Source organism: Coregonus lavaretus (genome assembly GCF_964263955.1).
Source record: "Coregonus lavaretus genome assembly, chromosome: 19".
Taxonomy (NCBI): domain Eukaryota; kingdom Metazoa; phylum Chordata; class Actinopteri; order Salmoniformes; family Salmonidae; genus Coregonus; species Coregonus lavaretus.
The window spans coordinates 14,333,363-14,357,589 of record NC_140006.1 but is presented as its reverse complement, the minus strand read 5'-3'; the positions used below and the strand labels follow the sequence as shown (position 1 = coordinate 14,357,589).

The 24,227-nt window shown below is 43.7% G+C and overlaps 1 pseudogene across 1 annotated transcript; it reads right to left on the bottom strand.

Annotated features, from left to right (window-relative positions):
* Positions 1–2,109: 2,109 nt before the first annotated feature.
* On the bottom strand, positions 2,110–16,492 carry LOC311146976 (large neutral amino acids transporter small subunit 2-like; annotated as a pseudogene). Its single transcript has 11 exons — positions 16,476–16,492; positions 12,848–12,987; positions 12,465–12,589; positions 11,540–11,693; positions 10,973–11,279; positions 8,657–8,744; positions 8,444–8,501; positions 6,780–6,855; positions 5,933–6,133; positions 4,502–4,569; positions 2,110–2,142 (listed from the first exon to the last, which is right to left on the bottom strand). The product of its transcript is annotated as a large neutral amino acids transporter small subunit 2-like (transcript).
* Between the last annotated feature and the right edge of the window lie 7,735 nt (positions 16,493–24,227).

Genomic DNA, 24,227 nt, shown 5'->3' with positions numbered 1-24,227 from the left:
GCCCATCCTTGTAGTAGGGCCACCGTTTGCAAAACAAGAGGTTGCATTGGCTGTATTAGTCCTGATTCCTGTGACTAATCAATTTGGCTATTTAAGCTCTGAATATCAGCTACCCAACTTCATCAGTAGTTATCCTGAGCTTATTTGCAATGTGTACATAGTGGGAAATCAGAAGTATTTTCCTTTTTACCATGATCAGCTCATCAAAAATTGACAGACACAAACTTGAAACCACTGATCATGACAATTTACCCCACAGGGTGAAACTCCTGGACAGCAGTTGTGAGTAGCCTGATTGTCCATTCAATATTGTCCATTTTACTTTGACCTGTCCTGTTTTTCGGTTGTTTGTTAACATTTCAGCGCAATTTTTATTTGATTGGCCGCCATTTAGGTTAGTCTATTTGATCGGAGAAACCTGCATGATATAAAAAGTGTCTGTCTCATTACATTGTCATACATTTGATCTCCAGCCTGTAGACTACAGAAAAGGCCACATACTCTTTCTACCATATGCATATCCAGGGGTGAAAGTAGAATTCATTTCTTCCCGGTACAGAACCAAGCGCGTGCACCAACATTTTTTATGGGCCTAATCATAGAATTACATATACAATCCCTATTAATTCAATAGGATCTCTGTGGGCCTTGGTCATAATGATTTAAATGTGTTACCTTTTATTGTGGCATAAACACAACCAGTCAAGATGTTTTCATTTGATTGTCAAACAAACACTTCAAAGGGCTCCTTTATAGGCTACCCACACACATCCATCCATTCGCAACATACAGTTGAAGTCGGAAGTTTACATACACTTAGGTTGGAGTCATTAAAACTCGTTTTTCAACCACTCCACAACTTTCTTGTTAACAAACTATAGTTTTGGCAAGTCGGTTAGGACATCTACTTTGTGCATGACACAAGTATTTTTTCCAACAATTGTTTACAGACAGATTATTTCACTTATAATTCACTGTATCACAATTCCAGTGCGTCAGAAGTTTACCTACACTAAGAAAATGATGCCATGGCTGATGGCTAATTGACATAATTTGATTCAATTGGAGATGTACCTGTGGATGTATTTCAAGGCCTATCTTCAAACTCAATGCCTCTTTGCTTGACATCATGGGAAAATCAAAATAAATCAGCCAAGACCTCAGAAAAGAAATTGTAGACCTCCACAAGTCTGGTTCATCCTTGGGAGCAATTTCCAAATGCCTGAAGGTACCACGTTCATCTGTACAAACAATATTACTCAAGTATAAACACCATGGGACCATGCATATCGCTCAGGAAGGAGACACGTTCTGTCTCCTAGAGATGAACGTACTTTGGTGCGAAAAGTGCAAATCAATCCCAGAACAACAGCAAAGGACCCTGTGAAGATGCTGGAGGAAACAGGTACAAAAGTATCTATATCCACAGTAAAACGAGTCCTATATCGACATAACCTGAAAGGCCGCTCAGCAAGGAAGAAGCCACTGCCATAAAAAAGACAGACTACGGTTTGCAACTGCACATTGGGACAAAGATCTTACTTTTTTGAGAAATGTCCTCTGGTCTGATGAAACAAAAATAGAACTGTTTGGCCATAATGACCATCGTTATGTTTGGAGGAAAAAGGGGAAGCTTGCAAGCCGAAGAACACCATCCCAATCGTGAAGCACGTGGGTGGCAGCATCATGCTGTGGGGGTGCTTTGCTGCAGGAGGAACTGGTGCACTTCACAAAATAGATGGCATCATGAGGAAGGAAAATTATGTGGATATATTGAAGCAACATCTCAAGACATCAGTCAGGAAGTTAAAGCTTGGTCGCAAATGGGTCTTCCAAATGGACAATGACCCCAAGCATACTTCCAAAGTTGTGGCAAAATGGCTGAAGGACAACAAAGTCAAGGTATTGGAGTGGCCGTCACAAAGCCCTGACCTCAATCCTATAGATAATTTATTGTCCTTTTTGTCTAAGGTGTATGTAAACTTCCGACTTCAACTGTATGAGGTGAATGGAAAGAGACATCTGTTACACAAAACACCAAAAAGTGTAATGACAAATTTGGCTATTGTTTTAGGCCAGAATTGATGCATCCACTGGCGCGTTTCGGTGTCAGCCGCTCATCTCTGCCTTGGCAAAATTCGACTGTTCTCGTAGAACCACATCGCATTTGAGAGTAGTCTATACCACCTGTTTTCAAGTCCATTCGCTCATTTTTCATGACTCTGACATGTGGTAATGATAAAAAGTGATGTAATGGCTTGACGTTTCTTGACAGTCTGCTTGAATTATTGTGAATGGCTCATGTTTTACCCTGGCTATATCTGCTACATTTTTTTGACTCTCCAACATCACCCTGGAGAGGAGCGCTGGGAATGGACAAGCAAAATATTTTGCTCCCCTGCCTTTGACAAAGCGGGCACTGCTTATCACAGGGCGGCATCAGCGCTCACCTAAAAAGCCCATATGCCACTGGTTGAAAGAAATTGTAATTGTGTGAGGTTTTATGTGTTGTTGGAGGTGCATCTTGGTCAGTTTAGCTCAGAAAATGCTGCCTTTGTCAATCTGCCTCCACAGGCGCGTACCTAATCCTGCCTAATGAGCGGGCCGGCCCTGTGAATATCACATGGAAAGTTAAGTAATGGCCTCTGAAGCATACATCTGACTACATAAATGGAGCAAAGGTAATTGTGTTTGTGGGAGGCTTCTAATGTGAAATAAACTATCAGTATGGCACTTCCCAGCATTACAAGGAGACAGTGTGAGTGGGCATGTTAATTTTCAATTGTTTACATAATTATTACATTCAGTGCATGGGTCATGCTAGCTCTCAAAAACTAGGCAGCAAGCATTCTGCCTTCTCACTACAGTTCTCAGCCATTAGCTTCACCCACGATTGCCTCATGTGAACTACAATTCCGACACTGTGTTTTAATGTCTAGAAAGGTCAATAATCATCTCTTGCGCTACAGCTTTCGAAACATATGGCATTATCTTTCATCAGCGAGAAAGAATCCTTCAAAAAAAAGATACACTTATTGTTGCAGTTTTGCACAGATCCATACATCTATGGGTGCCTCCATCTAATGAGACTACACTTCTGCTACACTTCCCAAGTTACGCTTACACCGGTGTTCGGAGCATGCTAGATAGCTAATTACCACAGGTCGCCTCGTCTTCCATCTGTTTTCCGTAAACAAGCGCTGTAACATGGCTGTGTGGGAACATTAACCCTAACCCTATCAAGGTGTGTATCAATTTAACTTTTATTTATTTATTATTATTTCTCGCTGATATAAAAGATAAACGTCCTTATGCTTCCAAAACCGTACCGCAAGCGATGCATATTAATGTTCAGACCGAGCGTAGGGGATCTTAACAAAACTCCCCCCTACAGAAGACTCCTTCGTCCAATGACTCTTACATGTAATGTAATGGAACTGAGAGTCATGATCAAGGGCTCGGGTCTTGCTAGTTCTTTTGCAAGGATTAAAAATAAAATCCTGAACATCAATGCATAATGACAAGTTGTGAGAGAGAGAGATAACATCACTTTAAAGTGGCTTTATCATCACATAAAACGATCTGATCATTTAGGAGTTTTCCATACACCTGCCCTCTACAGTACAGTATGTTGAAGAATAGACTCCAGAAAATATATTACGCTCATGTATAACCATAACATAAGCCAATGAAAAGGGGTGATAACAAAAGAAATACAGTAAAACAAAAACATTTTGGGAATGACAATTGTTTTGGTGTCTTGTGGGAAACAATATATTTTAAGATAAATCTTAAACATAAAAACAACTTTGCCACAACCAAAACAGAAATAACACAACAGATACCAAAATAAAAATAAGACAATACAGTACAAAATTGACCCCCCCCCCAAAAAATTGATCCTACAGCAACGTTTCCCAAACTCAGTCCTCGGGACCCCAAGGGGTGCATGTTTTGGTTTTTGCCCTAACGCTACACAGCTGATTCAAATTATCAAAGCTTGATGATAAGTTGATTATTTGAATCAGCTGTGTAGTGCTTGGGCAAAAAACAAAACGTGCACCCCTTGGGTTCCCGAGGACTGTGTTTGGGAAACCTGTCCTACAGGAAATGATCGTTACATCTGAATATTAAAAAAAATACATTTATCCGTCCAATATATTGACATTGCACCTCAGATTCCTGGGAATGGGCAGTAGTATGCACTGAGGCAGATTTGTAAAGTCTTAAGGCCAGTCAACATTTAAGAGAGAACCCAGTGCTATAGCATATCTCCTTGAGTGTCTCTGTCCATCTTTTGAAGTCTCCCTCTCTCTCTCGGTACCCCCTTACTAAATGTCTTCATCTGTGTTTCTGTCTGTCCCATTGTTCATTCAGATGGGTTTAATGCCTTCCCCAGTTCTTCTTCTTCTTCTTCTTCTTCTTCTTCTTCTTCTTCTTCTTCTTCTTCTTCTTCTTCTTCTTCTTCTTTTTGTCCCTGTTCCGATCGCTCATTCCGTACGTTTCTGCTTTCGCCCATGTCTGGATATACCACCACACAGAACTTTTGGCACACGTGGGTCATCTTACCTGGGTGGGAGAAGGAAGTGAGGAGAGACAAAGAGAGTGAGAGCCCGGTGGCGTGTATTCATGGATGCCAAGGGAAGCCAGGCCCCCTTGATAGAAAAAAGTATAAAATAATTGAGTGAGCTCAACTGTGAATGGTCCTGGCGCACCAAAATAAGTGTAAAGGGAAGCCAGTTTGGATTTGGCGTCACTCTTATCAAATCGCATTGAGAGCATACGTCATTGACAGAAAGAACTTGAATTGTTGCATCTCGTTGTGTTGTTGTCCTTAAGGGGCTAGCTAGCTAGCTAAAATTGGCCCTTTCTTAAATTAGCCGATTATGGAGATAGGGATTTGGACTCATGGTTTTACTTCATTCTCCATACTGGCTAATGATTATAACGGCAATTCTGATCCAACCATTAAGTCATTCATTGTGCCTCTGGCCTGAGAGGATGGAAGTTCAATATGTAGCTAGATGTAGAAGCCTAATGTTAACTAGCTAACGTTGCCCATGAAAAGGAAGTTAGGCTAGCGGGCAAGCATTTTAGCCAGGTAGCCTAGGACAACAAAAAACGAAAAGTGTGTACTGTATGACAATCATAGACCGTTTCGGCAACATGAAAGAGAGGAGGATGGCATTGGCATTTCTCTACAAGTAGAGTGAGTCAACATGTTTTTTATACTTGCATGAAGGTGTATGCATACACACACACAGAAATCAGAATCATGGACAGCCACATCATATTTAGCTTACGTTGATTGGACTAAATTGTTTTTGGGATCTTTTAGTTGTCACTGTATTAGACTAAGCATAAGTGATTTGATGATGTTGAAGTTGAAATGGTGCTGGAATAGTGGAGGCAGCTTCTGTTTTCTTTGCGACTTGCGGTAACTCTCCGTGGTTCTAAATCAATAGTTGTTTAGTGGTCCGAAAATGTTCTAAACATTAACTTGCTTGACCATGCTGTAGGTCATGTAACTGTTTGTTACATGCAATATGCTTTGTGGACTTCACCAGACAGAGGTTGCGCTCCGGTTTTGTGACGAAACAAAGGGTGTAGTTGAATTTATTCTGCCACTGTGTCTTCTTATTGTCTCTGCCTTTAGGCCTATATATCGCGATCGCAAGGCATATGAACTAACAGGTTATAGAGCAAACAACGCAATTATCACAACACATAGGTTGTAATGTGGCTTTTGTTTTGCTTCCCCATTGATTTTACCCACGCACCGCCACTGTGAAAGAGCGACAAATAAAAGAGAGATTAAATATCAATATAATCGTAAGGGCTAAACATTTCACACAACTTTGCACTGCACTGTTATGAGCTACTTTACTAGGTCCCCAAGTTTGTCCTGACCACATATGAATGGTTGTCGTACCTATGAAGGTGTTGAAGCATTGGGGCTTGTTGTCCCAGTGGATACCCAGGAAGTAGACAGGGAGTCCAGTCAACATGATGGCCAGGCCGATACCACACACCACTAGCTCAGAGTACAGGGAGAAGATGAGCAGGAAGGCCCAGAACAGCAGGTAGATCACTGGCCACACCAGGCGCACATGATGACAGGACAGTCAACAATCTATACACAAGCAAACTATACACAAACTATACACCAGGATAGGCAAATAGATTCAGCCGCGGGCCGATTTTTGTCAGAGCGGATGGTCGGGGTCCGGAACATAATGATAATAATTTGTACACTGAAAACTGACCACAATTAAGCCCAAAAAGGGTTGTATTTTAAAAGAACAATCATTTCATACATTGGTTACATTGAGACACGATCACATCTCTTTTTAATATATACTTGGGAACAGATTTTCTAAATTAACAGATTTTAAACCTGAATTTCTGGTGATTTTATAGTCTCTGTTGACCAAAAACGAAAACAACAAAATAATCCCATACGTCATTTATGAATTAATGAGTCTATACATCTAACACACAAACATATAAATTAATTGTAATACAAACACAAAGTACAGAGTACAATTGAACAATGCACAGAGAACACAACACGTGCTTTGAACATGATGGCATTGTGCATATGTGTCAGCGTGTAACTTGTCATAAACAAGAGTAGACTCATTACTCAATACTGTCCTGACTGCAGTCAAGCATTCCTATCAAAATCATGCTCCTCACAAAATGTGCAAGCAAGCAATAACCTTGTCCAACAGGATTCAGTGCACATATATGGTGGGTTTAACTTGATAGGCCGTTACAGGTCTGGCTGTTTGATGCGCAGCACAATCTGCCCAGCGACAGTGACCCCATAGAAAAGGTAGTTTATGAAGCCCACATACAGTGTATATTTGATACACTGCCGATTTTGCAGGCTTTCCTACTTACAAAGCATGTAGAGGTCTGTAATTTTTATCATAGGTACACTTCAACTGTAAGAGACGGAATCTAAAATCCAGAAAATCACATTGTATGATTTTTAAGTAATTAATTTGCATTTTATTGCATGACATAAGTATTTGATCACCTACCAACCAGTAAGAATTCCGGCTCTCACAGACCTGTTAGTTTTTCTTTAAGAAGCCCTACTGTTCTCCACTCATTACCTGTATTAACTGCACCTGTTTGAACTCGTTACCTGTATAAAAGACACCTGTCCACACACTCAATCAAACAGACTCCAACCTCTCCACAATGGCCAAGACCAGAGAGCTGTGTAAGGACATCAGGGATAAAATTGTAGACCTGCACAAGGCTGGGATGGGCTACAGGACAATAGGCAAGCAGCTTGGTGAGAAGGCAACAACTGTTGGCGCAATTATTAGAAAATGGAAGAAGTTCAAGATGACGGTCAATCACCCTCGGTCTGGGGCTCCATGCAAGATCTCACCTCGTGGGGCATCAATGATCATGAGGAAGGTGAGGGATCAGCCCAGAACTACAGGGCAGGACCTGGTCAATGACCTGAAGAGAGCTGGGACCACAGTCTCAAAGAAAACCATAAGTAACACACTACGCCATCATGGATTAAAATCCTGCAGCGCACGCAAGGTCCCCCTGCTCAAGCCATTACATGTCCAGGCCCGTCTGAAGTTTGCCAATGACCATCTGGATGATCCAGAGGAGGAATGGGAGAAGGTCATGTGGTCTGATGAGACAAAAATATAGCTTTTTGGTCTAAACTCCACTCGCCGTGTTTGGAGGAAGAAGAAGGATGAGTACAACCCCAAGAACACCATCCCAACCGTGAAGCATGGAGGTGGAAACATCATTCTTTGGGGATGCTTTTCTGCAAAGGGGACAGGACGACTGCACCGTATTGAGGGGAGGATGGATGGGGCCATGTATCGCGAGATCTTGGCCAACAACCTCCTTCCTTCAGTAAGAGCATTGAAGATGGGTCATGGCTGGATCTTCCAGCATGACAACGACCCGAAACACACAGCCAGGGCAACTAAGGAGTGACTCCGTAAGAAGCATCTCAAGGTCCTGGAGTGGCCTAGCCAGTCTCCAGACCTGAACCCAATAGAAAATCTTTGGAGGGAGCTGAAATTCCGTATTGCCCAGCGACAGCCCCGAAACCTGAAGGATCTGGAGAAGGTCTGTATGGAGGAGTGGGCCAAAATCCCTGCTGCAGTGTGTGCAAACCTGGTCAAGACCTACAGGAAATGTATGATCTCTGTAATTGCAAACAAAGGTTTCTGTACCAAATATTAAGTTCTGCTTTTCTGATGTATCAAATACTTATGTCATGCAATAAAATGACAATTAATTACTTAAAAATCATACAATGTGATTTTCTGGATTGTAGATTCTGTCTCTCACAGTTGAAGTGTACCTATGATAAAAATTACAGACCTCTACATGCTTTGTAAGTAGGAAAACCTGCAAAATCGGCAGTGTATCAAATACTTGTTCTCCCCACTGTAGTTAATAAGGGTATACATGTCACTGGGACACAGCATCAGTATGGTGGATATACACTGAAAATAATGAAAAGTATACCCTTGAGAGATCAGAGTACATAGAAAGAGAGGCACAGCGTGAACTGGTATCATATGTTTGTAGGTGTGTAAGTATGTGTGAGAGACTGAGGAAGAGCGATGCGTTGTTGTCAGGTAGAGTAAGTAGGACTCACAGTGAATAGAATGGCTGGTATCGGGGGTGCAGCGTTTCACATGAATCATGGCCAGGAGTCGGGGGAGATGGCCTTCCCTCGCTCCAGCCTGAATGAGAGAGAGTGTGAAGAACAACATTAACACAAAGTCAGCACTGAGAAATTGGAAAAACAGTTCTCCTTGTTTTGATGCTTTTGGGCACACAATGAATGAGGAAACAGTACGTTGATACAATATACTGTACAACACAGGTGATGACAAATTGGACATTAAAGCAAGGCAGTAGGTTTCCATTCAATTGGCGACAGATTGTCATGCAAATATTCAAAAATCTGCATAAAAACAATATGCACGGGGCCTCCCGAGTGTCGCAGCAGTCTAAGGCGCTGCATCGCAGTGCTAGAGGCGTCACTACAGACCCGGATTCGTTCCTGGGCTGTATCACAACCTGCCGTGATCGGGAGTCCCATAGGGCGGCGCACAATTGGCCAAGTGTCGCCTGGGTTAGGGGAGGGTTTGGCCAGGGGGGCTTTACTTGGCTCATCGCACTCTAGCGACTCCTTGTGGTGGGCTGGGCGCCTGCAGGCTGACCTCAGTCGTCAGTTGAATGGTGTTTCCTCCGACACATTGGTGCGGCTGGCTTCCGGGTTAAGCGGGCGGGTGTTAAGAAGCGTGGTTTGGCGGGTGATGTTTCGGAGGATGCATGACTCGACCTTCGCCTCCCGAGCCCGTTGGGGAGTTGCAGCGATGAGACAAGATCGAAATTGGGGAGGAAAAAGGGGGTAATAATATTCACATTTTCCCATCAGAGATGTTTCCATCAAACTGACTTGTTGCGGATAAAGGTCTGTGCGTGATGACATAGAGCACATCAAATTAACTTTTGCTGTTAAATTCCCATGTACCGAATAAAAAGGACAAGTTAAATGGGTTTCCATCGCATTTTCAACTCTACTGATGGTTTTGTCACAAATAAAAATGTGTTATATAGCGAATGTCCCCGCTCTGGTCTTGGCACGTGCGCTCTAGCCAACAGCTTGCAGATACAGTGCAGGTAGGTTACCTACAAAATGTGATTATTATGGACAAAAGAGTGAGATTATTTGTATTTGTCAAACGGCAGCATCGATCATCATGTAACCAGAATAAGACCCTCGATATTTATTGGAATGGAGCATCAAGATCACTGTGCACATTCACCTCCCTGTGAAGTTCATTATAACTTATTTCATCTGTAGCCTAATAAACTGCATGCTTTCCTGAGTCGTAGTGGGAAGACCACACAACATATCATGTTGAAGTTTACTTAGATAGGATGGTTATTATATCAATATTTTCTCATAAAGGCATTTCCACAGCCATTTCTCACATAATACATTTTACAGACACAAAAAGATCCCACCTTGTCTAGCGTAATTTGTTTAGTCAACGTTTGGAAAGTTTACAGACAAATTTTCCGTTTTCATCAGGCCTGTCGTGACATCCATCCACTCGCAACATACAGTTGAAGTCGAAAGTTTACATACACCTTAGCCAAATACATTTAAACTCAATTTTTCACTATTCCTGACATTTAATCCTAGTAAAAATTCCCTGTCTTAGGTCAGTTAGGATCACCACTTTATTTTAAGAATGTGAAATGTCAGAATAATAGTAGAGAGAATGATTTATTTCAGCTTTTATGTCTTTCATCACATTCCCAGTGGGTCAGAAGTTTACATACACTCAATTAGTAGCAATTTTTTGGCTGATTTCTTTTGATTTTCCCATGATGTCAAGCAAAGAGGCACTGAGTTTGAAGGTAGGCCTTGAAATACATCCACAGGTACACCTCCAATTGACTCAAATTATGTCAATTAGCCTATCAGAAGCTTCTAAAGCCATGACATAATTTTCTGGAATTTTCCAAGCTGTTTAAAGGCACAGTCAACTTAGTGTATGTAAACTTCTGACCACTGGAATTGTGATACAGTGAATTATAAGTGAAATAATCTGTCTGTAAACAATTGTTGGAAAAGTTACTTGTGTCATGCACAAAGTAGTTGTCCTAACCGACTTGCCAAAACTATAGTTTGTTAACAAGACATTTGTGGAGTGGTTGAAAAACGAGTTTTAATGACTCCAACCTAAGTGTATGTAAACTTCCGACTTTAACTGTAGATAAAAAGGTTGGATGGAAACCTGGTTAATAATAGATATAGAGGCACGGAGAGATGAAAATACAGAAATTGAGAAAAGATTGGGTCAGGTATTCCCATAACACATGTATGAAAGACGCACTACAGACAGGAGGCAAGTATGGGGAATGTTAATTACAGACAGTGTGAGAGCAGCACACAAAAAGACGACGGACAGAGAGAGCAAGACGGATGGACTGACCGCGACGAGGTGAAGAGGAACCCCCCCCCCCCCCCCCCGAAGGCAGACAGAGCCACAGATGAGCAGGCATCAGACCAAGCTGCATGATCATTCTCAACAGCAACCATTCCCAACAGCTATACAGGGGCGGAGCTTCGCACCACGGCGACGGCGTTGGAGGCCAGCAGCTCCTGAGGACTCATGGCGGTGACGTAGGCGATGTTGGCGAACACGTAGACGAACGTCACCAGGGGGATGGAGATGAAGATGGCCCAAGGAAGGTTCCTGTCAAACAGAGAGAACAGGGTTTAAGATCTGGGGTTCTGGTGGTGGTGTCTGTGTGAACTACTGTACTATCAGATTTGATAACACAGGCCTAACAGGACACAGTCTCAACTGTAATACAGAGTTATAGGTAGAAATCATGGTTGACTAGGATAACCAGACATGAGACTGGAAGGATTGGGTGTGCATGTGATGCTACACTGTTGAGACAGTGTGCAATTTGTCACATTGATTTCGGTGAAGTTGGGGGTCTAACTCACCTTTAGGTGTCGACAAGCTCCTCTGTGACATAGTTGAGGAAGTTCCATCCCCTGTAGGCAAAGGAGCCCTGCAGGAAGGACAGGGCTATCTGGCCATTGTCGTACGGCTGGAACGTCTCAAACGCATGCGCCGGCTCCAGCCAGTTATACTTTCCTGGGTAGACACACAAAACACAACACAGAGTGGGTGGGTGGTGGAATCATATGAGTGTGTGTGTGTGTGTGTTAGGTTTGGCCGGATGTATGGAGCGTGGTCAGGGATTATGAGTGGGATGAAGAGGTATGTGGACTTTAATCCCCTCTCTCACATCGGGATAATGCAATCCCGCGGAAAGCAGGAGTTAACAGTATTGTGGCGTTCTGGCACTACTTTACATTTCTTTAGCCATATTTCCCCTCTCACATCTTGTGATTACTACTGAGTGTTTCAAATTTTCTGGGTGAATAACAGAGCAGACTAGCTGCTCAGTCTTAGTAGTGGCCTCAGATACACTTTGTCCAGCAGGGGGAGACAAAGATTAAGGCTGTGAAGTATGTCAGTGGGCCCAGTCGACATACATTTACATTTACATTTACGTCATTTAGCAGACGCTCTTATCCAGAGCGACTTACAAATAGGTGCATTCACCTTATAGCCAGTGGGATAACCACTTTACAATGGGGGGGGGGGGGGTAGAAGGATTACTTTATCCTATCCCAGGTATTCCTTAAAGAGGTGGGGTTTCAAATGTCTCCGGAAGGTGGTGAGTGACTCCGCTGTCCTGGCGTCATGAGGGAGCTTGTTCCACCATTGGGGTGCCAGAGCAGCGAACAGTTTTGACTGGGAAAAGAGTATGTAAATGTGAAGTGAGTGATAAAACAAATCAACAGTTACAGATACACAAAATGAATGAGTGAGACAGAGACAGGGACAGGGAGAGCCTACCTTTGCAGATCTGCACAAAGCCCATAATGATGATAAGCCCAGGGCCAGCAGCTTCCCAGTAGTGAAGACATCCTGAACACGTGTGGCCCAGCGCACACTGGAGCAGTCCACCCACGTCAGCAACACTGGGAGGAAGGGAGGAAGAGAGTCACATCTCACAACATAGCATTCAGCAACACATCATGTATACAGCAACACATCACATGTATACAACAACACATCACACGTGGCCTATAGTAACACTATACTAGATTTGGTAATATGGGAGTAATTCTGAGAAAGAGAGAACAAAAATGACAAAAAATACAATACAATACAACTTTATTGTCAACAACGGCTGTAACATGATGGGAGATCTTCTGGTAGATAATTGCAATAATGACCCCTGATGCTGTTCTCTGAGGGACTCACGTAGACAGACGGGGGGAAGGGGGGCTGCAGGACGTAGTTGGAGAAGGTGAGGGCGATTACAGCCTGGTTGGTGGGGTAGATCACCAACACCGCGATCCACAGACGCAGGAACCTGGGAGAGGCAGGGAGGGAGAGGGTGTCAGAATCACACACACAGAAACACGTGAAACATCTCATTCACACCTATGAACTTCTACATGTCTGATGTAGCCAAGCAAAACAAACAATTTAAGAATGCTTGAGATACTGTATATGAGGAATGTAAACACCAGTACTCATTGAATAGAAAAGTGGGAACACAAAGAACAAATTAGCAGACATGTATTGTGTCCAATAAATCTTTAAAGGCCCAGTACAATCAAAAATGTGATGGGTGACAAAAGGGTGGTACTTTGTGAGGGGTGTAAATGTGTATACTGTGTCTGAGAAAGAAGGGTGGCTAAAAAAATAACAGATTAAATATAGACCACATGGAAAATTCAGCAGATTTTTTTATATGAATAAAGATTACTACACTGCTGGAGCAAGGAACACAAGAATTTCACTACACCCACCATAACATCTGCTAAATACTGTATGTGTATGCGACCAATAAAATTTGATTTGATTTGACTTGCTAAGGTGCCAAAATTCAGCATTTTGACATGTCCCTTTGTGCACCATCTGTGACTTCTAGGAGGATTTTAACCCACTTCACCCCAACATTTCTCCTAGTTTTCACCATCATTGTAAAGCCCTAGTTATTTTCTTGTTTGACACAGTCATTTCTGAAGATTGTTATTTATTTAATGTGATTAGTGATTCATTTTAATGTTTTTAACCTGTCCCTTTTATGGTCAACCCTGTTACATGAACTGAACTGGTTTTAATATGGTAAACTATTCACACTAAAAAGATATATAGTGTTTTCAAAAGAAACATTGAACATCTAATTGTTAAATCAGTGTAAAAGCAGGTGAGCTGGTTGTACTCTTTTTGGCCATTTTCTGGTGTTCTGTGGTGGAAAACAGTGGAAAACAGTGGGTTGACATGCTTACATGTTTTAAGGTCATGTTTTAAGGTCATCCTATTTCCCAAGTAAAATGCTCACTAACAGGGATTTAAACACATTTGTGCACAACATTTAAGAGAAATAAGCTTTTTGTGCGTATGGAACATTTCTCAGATCTTTTATTTCAGCTCATGAAACCAACACTTTACATATTGCGTTTATATTTTTTTCAGTATAATTATATACAGGGAAAAAAGTATTTAGTCAGCCACCAATTGTGCAAGTTCTCCCACTTAAAAAGATGAGAGAGGCCTGTCATTTTCATCATAGGTACACGTCAACTATGACAGACAAAATGAGAAGAAAAAAATCCAGAAAATCACATTGTAGGATTTTTAATGAATTTATTTGCAAATTATGGTGGAAAATAAGTATTTGGTCAATAACAAAAGTTTCTCAATACTTTGTTATATACCCTTTGTTGGCAATGACACAGGTCAAACGTTTTCTGTAAGTCTTCACAAGGTTTTCACACACTGTTGCTGGTGTTTTGGCCCATTCCTCCATGCAGATCTCCTCTAGAGCAGTGATGTTTTCAGGCTGTCGCTGGGCAACACAGACTTTCAACTCCCTCCAAAGATTTTCTATGGATTCTACCTCCATAACTTGCTAAATTTGCACACACTGTATATATATGTATTTCTGTTGTATTTTTTTGACTTTGTTTTGTTTTACCCCATATGTAACTCTGTGTTGTTGTTTTTATCGCACTGCTTTGCTTTATCTTGGCCAGGTCGCAGTTGTAAATGAGAACTTGTTCTCAACTGGTTTACCTGGTTAAATAAAGGTGGAAAAAAAAAAAAAGAAAAAAAAAAAAAAGATTTTCTATGGGGTTGAGATCTGGAGACTGGCTAGGCCACTCCAGGACCTTGAAATGCTTCTTACGAAGCCACTCCTTCGTTGCCCGGGCGGTGTGTTTGGGATCATTGTCATGCTGAAAGACCCAGCCACGTTTCATCTTCAATGCCCTTGCTGATGGAAGGAGGTTTTCACTCAAAATCTCACGATACATGGCCCCATTCATTCTTTCCTTTACACGGATCAGTCGTCCTGGTCCCTTTGCAGAAAAACAGCCCCAAAGCATGATGTTTCCACCCCCATGCTTCACAGTAGGTATGGTGTTCTTTGGATGCAACTCAGCATTCTTTGTCCTCCAAACACGACGAGTTGAGTTTTTACCAAAAAGTTCTATTTTGGTTTCATCTGACCATATGACATTCTCCCAATCCTCTTCTGGATCATCCAAATGCACTCTAGCAAACTTCAGACGGGCCTGGACATGTACTGGCTTAAGCAGGGGGACACATCTGGCACTGCAGGATTTGAGTCCCTGGCGGCGTAGTGTGTTACTGATGGTAGGCTTTGTTACTTTGGTCCCAGCTCTCTGCAGGTCATTCACTAGGTCCCCCCGTGTGGTTCTGGGATTTTTGCTCACTGTTCTTGTGATCATTTTGACCCCACGGGGTGAGATCTTGCGTGGAGCCCCAGATCGAGGGAGATTATCAGTGGTCTTGTATGTCTTCCATTTCCTAATAATTGCTCCCACAGTTGATTTCTTCAAACCAAGCTGCTTACCTATTGCAGATTCAGTCTTCCCAGCCTGGTGCAGGTCTACAATTTTGTTTCTGGTGTCCTTTGACAGCTCTTTGGTCTTGGCCATTGTGGAGTTTGGAGTGTGACTGTTTGAGGTTGTGGACAGGTGTCTTTTATACTGATAACAAGTTCAAACAGGTGCCATTAATACAGGTAACGAGTGGAGGACAGAGGAGCCTCTTAAAGAAGTTGCAGGTTACGCAAAATCACCAACTAGCAGAAATAGTCTATGGAGCGGAAATAGGCCACTGTACACACTACTGTACACACTGGCTGGTGCACATCGAAAATAACAATAGTAGGCTGGCAATGGCAAGCAATTTACAGTATCAGTAAACGACTTATTTCCAAGAATGTATGTTGTACAAGATCAATAGAACTTGCCTATGACAAGTTTCTTTTCATTTGTCCCAAAGTGATTTTATTTGTTTAAAAAATGTATGCATTATATAGCCTAGCGATGAGGGCGATTCAGATTGGATGCAGACAATATAGCCTATGCCATTGCAATCTTTGACAGCCTCAAATTCAAGCAATCGACAATAGTGATCGACCCACATTCTCCGAGTTGCCGTGATTTTTAAAATGAGGAATCTCCAGCATCCTGTTGTCAGCACACTCGACAGCTATTTTTTCTGCCTAAATGAACAATTTAACACCATTTGCTTGAAATGCTAATATTGAACCAATTAACTTGGCCGCGGTGTCAATTTATTATTTTACTGTCAGAATGCTTCGTTATTAAATCAAATTCAATTGAATAATTTTTGTTTCTATTAGTTTGGGAAAATTCAAGAGGAAGTAGAATGATAGAAATTATTCCAATTAAATGAAATAGGAGGGGAATGAGTACCCATCACATTATACCACTAACACTGAATAATGCCAGTGTTATCTGTGAGCTGTCTGGAAACTAGACTGATCTGAGAGACAAAACAGGTTCCTCTAAAACAGACGACATGGGGTCAACCATGTCTTCGGGGTGGAGGCTACATGTTACTCAACTTGAACTCCTTCAAATCAAATCAAATTTTATTTGTCACAGGCTCCGAATACAACCTTACCTTGAAATGCTTACTAACAAGCCCTTAACCAGCAATGCAGTTCAAGAAATAGAGTTAAGAAAATATTGACTAAACAAAATAAAGTAAAAAATTAAATTAAAAAAGTAACACAATAAAATGCATAGATAATAAACAGTGAGTAGCAGCAGTGTACAAACAAAGGGGGGGGGATCAATGTAAATAGTCCAGGTGGCCATTTTATTAATTGTTCAGCAGTCTTATAGCTTGGGGGTAGAAGCTGTTAAGGAGCCTTTTGGACCTAGACTTGGTGCTCCGGTACCACTTGCCGTGCAAGTGGAAGCTGTGGAAAAGTACCAGGCCACAGCGGAGATGCTGAATGCTTCCCGAAAAGACCCCAGGAGTGCGGCCCCACCACAAATGGGAAGAACCCGTCCAAAGGACCCCAAGGTCTCGAACCCAGCCACGTCAGGACTTATCCCGGCTCCAGGGGGAGCCAGAAACCAGGCGGGTCCAAGAAGAGTACACCAGGAGGGGGAAACTCGACAGTGTTACCGGTGTGGGGAGATGGGACATATCTCCTGGCAGTGTGGGAAACCAGCCGATGAACCTATGCCCACTGCGGAGTCCTCCAGCTCAGCACCCACACACCGTTTTGCCTCGCTCTTGGGAGTCGTAGATGGCGGCCCAGATCGCCCCCCCAACTGCCCGGTAACTGTGAATCACCATGATGTGGAGGCCTTACTGGATTCTGGTAGCCGGGCCACCCTGGTGCGTAAGGATTTGGTGGGCCCAACGTGTCTGACCCCGGGGAAAGTCCTCCCAGTTTCCTGTGTCCATGGGGACACCAGGGAATACCCCATTACTGAACTTACAATGACCAGCACACGGGGAACCATACACACGACGGCGGGGGTGGTTGATTCCCTCCCCGTCCCTGTCCTAATTGGACGAGACTGCCCAGCCTTTTACCCACTCTGGAGAGAGTCTCAGGAGAGGATAACCCGAGTACCTCGGAAACGGAGAGGCAAGACTCATCCTGGGAAGGCTCCGGTGCAATCCTCCGAATTACTCACTCCCGCCCGGGCTCTGATAGGGATGGCAGGTGCCCAGACCGACACAGAGACGGAGCTACAGAATCTGGACAAAGAACTGTCTGGTCTGAAGGGGACCGCTGAGAGGTATCGTTTGTTAAAGCAACAGTTAGACATGAAGACAGAAGAGTTAGATATCCTCCAGGCTAAACTCCAACAGAGCTCCTTCCCTAAGCAACAGGAGGAGCTGGAGATGCTGCGCAGGACCATCGAGGAGTGTGAGGAGACCCTGCGCAGTAGTAAGGAGGTCCAGAAGAAGGCAGAGGAGAAGTACAAGGTGTTGGAGAACAAGATGAAGAATGCGGAGGCAGAGAGAGAGAAGGAACTGAAAGCTGCTCAACAGAAGCTAAACTCTGCTAAAACCAAGGCTGATGCGTTCAGTAAGAAACTCAAGGAGAGACAACAGGAGGCTGAGTCCCTGGTCCTAGAGTTGGAGGAGTTGAAGAGAGAGCAGGCTGGCAAGCACCACGGCAATGCGGACGCCCTCTCCCGGCGTGATGCCTTCTTCACTGCCTTTACCCCGACGAGGACGTCGGTCCCGAGGAGGGGGATGTGTGATGTCACGAGAGGCTGTGTCCTGGAGGGACGTTACATCCCCCTGAGATGGCTGCAAACCCAGACAGCTATGGCTCCATCTGCTGGTATGGTCGGGAACTCCACCCCTCTATGGCCAATCTTCCCACGCAGCTGAAACAAATCAGGAGCTGATGAGCTGAAGGTTTGGGAAGGGAAGAGACACACTGAGGGAGTGTGTGGGGGGTGAAGAAACACAGTCTCCAACCTGGGCTCTCTGGAGGACAAGAGTGCTGCACGTCCACTTCCATGAGGAATATAAGGATTTGGAGATACTTACCTTTGGGAAATACTCACCTTTGGATATATGCACCTGTGGAAATACGTGAGAGACATTTGGAAGGACTTTTTGCTGGGTTGGCCACTAGCTGCAACGTGGACTACAGTAAGGCTGGGGAAAAGTTATGTGAGCGAGTGAGAATTATGATTTTGGATGTGGAAGAGACATCCCTGAACTGTTAACCCTTAAAGAGCCACAAGAGAACAGAATTTTGTTATATTTTCGTTAATTTCCCAAGACCTATAATAAAATCCTTGTTTTGTTTGAACCTTGTCTCCTTGCACTACTTGAGCAATCCCGCTGAAAGCTGTGTAGCCTCTCGTGACGTCACAGTAGGTATTACAGACTCGGTCAGGGAGAGGTTGAAAATGTCAGAGAAGACACTTGCCAGTTGGTCCGCGCATGCTCTGAGTACACGCCCCGGTAATCCATCTGGCCCCGCGGCCTTGTGAATGTTGACCTGTTTAAAGGTCTTGCTTACATCGGCTACGGAGAGCGTGATCACACAGTCGTCCGGAACAGCTGGTGCTCTCATGCATGCTTCAGTGTTGCTTTCCTCCAAGCAGGCGTAAAAGGCATTTAGCTCGTCTGGTAGGCTCGCATCACTGGGCAGCTGGCGGCTGGGTTTCCCTTTGTATTCCGTAATAGTTTGCAAGCCCTGCCACATCCGACGAGCGTCAGAGCCGGTGTAATAGGAGCTATAGTCAATGAAAAGCATTCTGACGTTGGTATTCCTCTTGTCCAGATGGCGGTTTGTTTTTCTCATAACAGGAGCCACTCAGACATCACGGAACTCTTGCAAAAGACCTTACTAGGGTCACACAGACAGAAACACTGACTTTGAGTTGGTCAAAAAAACATGTATCTTATAGTTGTGTCATTCTGACTGACTGCCATAATGACAATTATCATGTATGCAACAGCACCTCTTCAACCTCAGGAGGCTGAAGAAATTCGACTTGGCCCCTAAGACCCTCAGAAACTTTTACAGATGCACAATTGAGAGCATCCTGTCGGGCTGTATCACCGCCTGGTACAGCAACTGCACCGCCCGCAACCGCAGGGCTCTCCAGAGGGTGGTGCGGTCTGCCCAACGCATCACCGGGGGGCACACTGCCTGCCCTCCAGGACACCTACAGCACCCGATGTCACAGGAAGGCCAAAAAGATCATCAAGGACATCAACCACCCGAGCCACGGCCTGTTCACCCCGCTATCATCCAGAAGGCGAGGTCAGTACAGGTGCATCAAAGCTGGGACCGAGAGACTGAAAAACAGCTTCTATCTCAAGTCCATCAGACTGTTAAATAGCCATCACTAGCCGGCTACCACCCGGTTACTCAACCCTGCACCTTAGAGGCTGCTGCCCTATATACATAGACATGGAATCACTGGACACTTTAATAATGGAACACTAGTCACTTTAATAATGTTTACATACTGCTTTACTCATCTCATATGTACAGTTGAAGTAGGAAGTTTACATACACTTAGGTTGGAGTCATTAAAACTAGTTTTTCAACCACTCCACAAATTTCTTGTTAACAAACTATAGTTTTGGCAAGTCGGTTAGGACATCTACTTTGTGCATGACACAAGTAATTTTCCAACAATTGTTTACAGACAGATTATTTCACTTATAATTCACTGTATCACAATTCCAGTGGGTCAGAAGTTTACATACACTAAGTTGACTGTGCCTTTAAACAGCTTGGAAAATTCCAGAAAATGATGTCATGGCTTTAGAAGCTTCTGATAGGCTAATTGACATCTTGCAGGTGTACCTGTGGATATATTTCAAGGCCTACCTTCAAACTCAGTGCCTCTTTGCTTGACATCATGAGAAAATCAAAAGAAAGACCTCAGAAAAGGAATTGTAGACCTCCCCAAGTCTGGTTCATCCTTGGGAGCAATTTCCAAACACCTGAAGGTACCACGTTTATCTGTACAAACAATAGTACGCAAGTATAAACACCATGGGACCACGCAGCCGTCATACCGCTCAGGAAGGAGACACGTTCTGTCTCCTGGAGATGAACGTGCTTTGGTGCGAAAAGTGCAAATCAATCCCAGAACAACAGCAAAAGACCTTGTGAAGATGCTGGAGGAAACAGGTACAAAAGTATCTATATCCACAGCAAAACGAGTCCTATATCGACATAACCTGAAAGGCCGCTCAGCAAAGAAGAAGCCACTGCTCCAAAACCGCCATTAAAAAGCCAGACTACGGTTTGCAACTGCACATGGGGACAAAGATCGTACTTTTTGGAGAAATGTCCTCTGGTCTGATGAAACAAAAATAGAACTGTTTGGCCATAATGACCATCGTAATGTTTGGAGGAAAAAGGGGGTTGCTTGCAAGCCGAAGAACACCATCCCAACCATGACGCACGGGGGTGGCAGCATCATGCTGTGGGGGTGCTTTGCTGCAGGAGGGACTGGTGCACTTCACAAAATAGATGGCATCATGAAGAAGGAAAATTATGTGGATATATTGAAGCAACATTTCAAGACATCAGTCAGAAAGTTAAAGCTTGGTCGCAAATGGGTCTTACAAATGGACAATGACCCCAAGCATACTTCCAAAGTTGTGGCAAAATGGCTTAAGGACAACAAAGTCAAGGTATTAGAGTGGCCATCACAAAGCCCTGACCTCAATCCTATAGAAAATGTGTGGGCAGAACTGAAAAAGTGTGTGCGAGCAAGGAGGCCTACAAACCTGACTCAGTTACACCAGCTCTGTCAGGAGGAATGGGCCAAAATTCACCCAACTTATTGTGGGAAGCTTGTGGAAGGCAACCCAAAACGTTTGACCCAAGTTAAACAATTTAAAGGCAATGCTACCAAATACTAATTGAGTGTATGTAAACTTCTGACCCAATGGGAATGTGATGAAAGAAATAAAAGCTGAAATAAATCATTCTCTCTACTATTATTCTGACATTTCACATTCTTAAAATAAAGTGGTGATTCTAACTGACCTAAGACAGGGAATATTTACTAGGATTAAATGTCAGGAATTGTGAAAAACTGAGTTTAAATGTATTTGGCTAAGGTGTATGTAAACTTCTGACTTCAACTGTATATACTGTATTCTATTCTACTGTATTTTAGTCAATGCCACTCCGACATTGCTTGTCCTAATATTTATATATTTCTTAATTCCATTCTTTAACTTTTAGATTTGTGTATTGTTGTGAATTGTTAGATAGTACTGTACTGTTGGAGCTAGGACCACAAACATTTTGCTACACCAGCAGTAACATCTGTTAAATATGTGTATGTGACCAATAAAATGGTATTTGATGTGGCTTGTTGATAAGACCGCAGCCAGTGAGTGTTGTGTTGCTGCTGTTCATCTCATGGCAAAACAGCATGGGTCAGAGACAGTAACACACTCACAGCATTTGAGAGTATGAAAACATCCATGGCAGTTAGTTAGCAATGTGGATTGTGATGTGGATTAATGTCAACATTTGAGAATATTTATGTACTTGTTTTGTATTATGGTGTTTGTGCCACCCTAAAATAGCCAGAGTTTATATCTAGAGCAGACATTAGTTACAGGAATATGACAGGGGCTAAGTGTTCTGGTCAAGAGAGGTCACTTGGTGCCTTGTTAATGTGGGAGAAGGTGGGAGTAATCCCTGACCACTAATACAAGATCCTTATTACAATTCTCTTACATTTAAATGTTTACATTTACGTCATTTAGCAGACGCTCTTATCCAGAGCGACTTACAAATGGGTGCATTCACCTTATGATAGCCAGTGGGACAACCACTTTATTTTTTATTTTTTATTATTATTATTATTATTATTATTTTTATATACAGTGGGGAAAAAAAGTATTTAGTCAGCCACCAATTGCGCAAGTTCTCCCACTTAAAAATATGACAGAGGCCTGTAATTTTCATCATAGGTACACGTCAACTATGACAGACAAATTGAGGAAAAAAATTTGAATGATTACTTTTATACTATCCCAGGTATTCCTTAAAGAGGTAGGGTTTCAAGTGTCTCCGGAAGGTGGTCAGTGACTCCGCTGTCCTGGCGTTGTGAGGGAGCTTGTTCCACCATTGGGGTGCCAGAGCAGCGAACAGTTTTGACTGGACTGAGTGGGAACTGTGCTTCTGCAGAGGTAGGTGGACCAGCAGGCCAGAGGTGGAAGAATGCAATGTCCTCGTTTGGGTGTAGGGACTGATCAGAGCCTGAAGGTAAGGAGGTGCCGTTCCCCTCACAGCTCCATAGGCAAGCACCATGGTCTTGTAGCAGATGCGAGCTTCAACTGGAAGCCAGTGGAGTGTGCGGAGGAGCGGGGTGACGTGAGAGAACTTGGGAAGGTTGAACGGGCTGCAGCGTTCTGGATGAGTTGTAGGGGTTTAATGGCACAGGCAGGGAGCCCAGCCAACAGCGAATTGCAGTAATCCAGACGGGAGATAACAAGTGGCTGGATTAGGACCTGTGCCGCTTCCTGTGTAAGGTAGGGTCGTACTCTGCGAATGTTGTAGAGCATGAACCTACAGGATCGGGTCACCGCTTTGATGTTAGCAGAGAACGACAGGGTGTTGTCCAGGGTCACGCCAAGGTTCTTTGCACTCTGGGAGGAGGACAAAATGGAGTTGTCAACCGTGATGGCGAGATCATGGAGCGGGCAGTCCTTCCCCGGGAGGAAGAGCAGCTCCGTCTTGCCGAGGTTCAGCTTGAGGTGGTGATCCGACATCCACACTGATATGTCTGCCAGACATGCAGAGATGCGATTCGCCACCTGGTTATCAGAAGGGGGAAAGGAAAAGATGAATTGTGTGTCGTCTGCGTAGCAATGATAGGAGAGACCATGTGAGGATATGACAGAGCCAAGTGACTTGGTGTATAGAGAGAATAGGAGAGGGCCTAGAACTGAGCCCTGGGGGACACCAGTGGTGAGAGAACGTGGTGCGGAGACAGATTCTCGCCACGCCACCTGGTAGGATCGACCTGTCAGGTAGGACGCAATCCAAGAGTGAGCCGCGCCGGAGATGCCCAACTCGGAGAGGGTGGAGAGGAGGATCTGATGGTTTACAGTATCAAAGGCAGCAGATAGGTCTAGAAGGATGAGAGCAGAGGAGAGAGAGTTAGCTTTAGCAGTGCGGAGAGCCTCCGTGACACAGAGAAGAGCAGTCTCAGTTGAATGACCAGTCTTGAAACCTGACTGGTTTGGATCAAGAAGGTCATTCTGAGAGAGATAGCAGGAGAGTTGGCTATAGACGGCACGCTCAAGAGTTTTGGAGAGAAAAGAAAGAAGGGATACTGGTCTGTAGTTGTTGATATCGGAGGGATCAAGTGTAGGTTTTTTGAGGAGGGGTGCAACTCTCGCTTTCTTGAAGATGGAAGGGACATAGCCAGAGGACAAGGATGAGTTGATGAGCGAGATGAGGTAAGGGAGAAGGTCTCCGGAAATGGTCTGGAGAAGAGAGGAGGGGATAGGGTGAAGCGGGCAGGTTGTTGGGCGGCTGGCCGTCACAAGTCGCAAGATTTCATCTGGAGACAGAGGGGAGAAAGAAGTCAAAGTATAGGGTAGGGCAGAGTGAGCAGGACCAGCGGTGTCATTTGACTTAATAAATGAGGATCGGATGTCGTCAATCTTTTCAAAATGGTTGACGAAGTCATCCACAGAGAGGGAGGAGGGAGGGGGAGGAGGAGGAGGATTCAGCAGGGAGGAGAAGGTGGCAAAGAGCTTCCTAGGGTTAGAGGCAAAGGC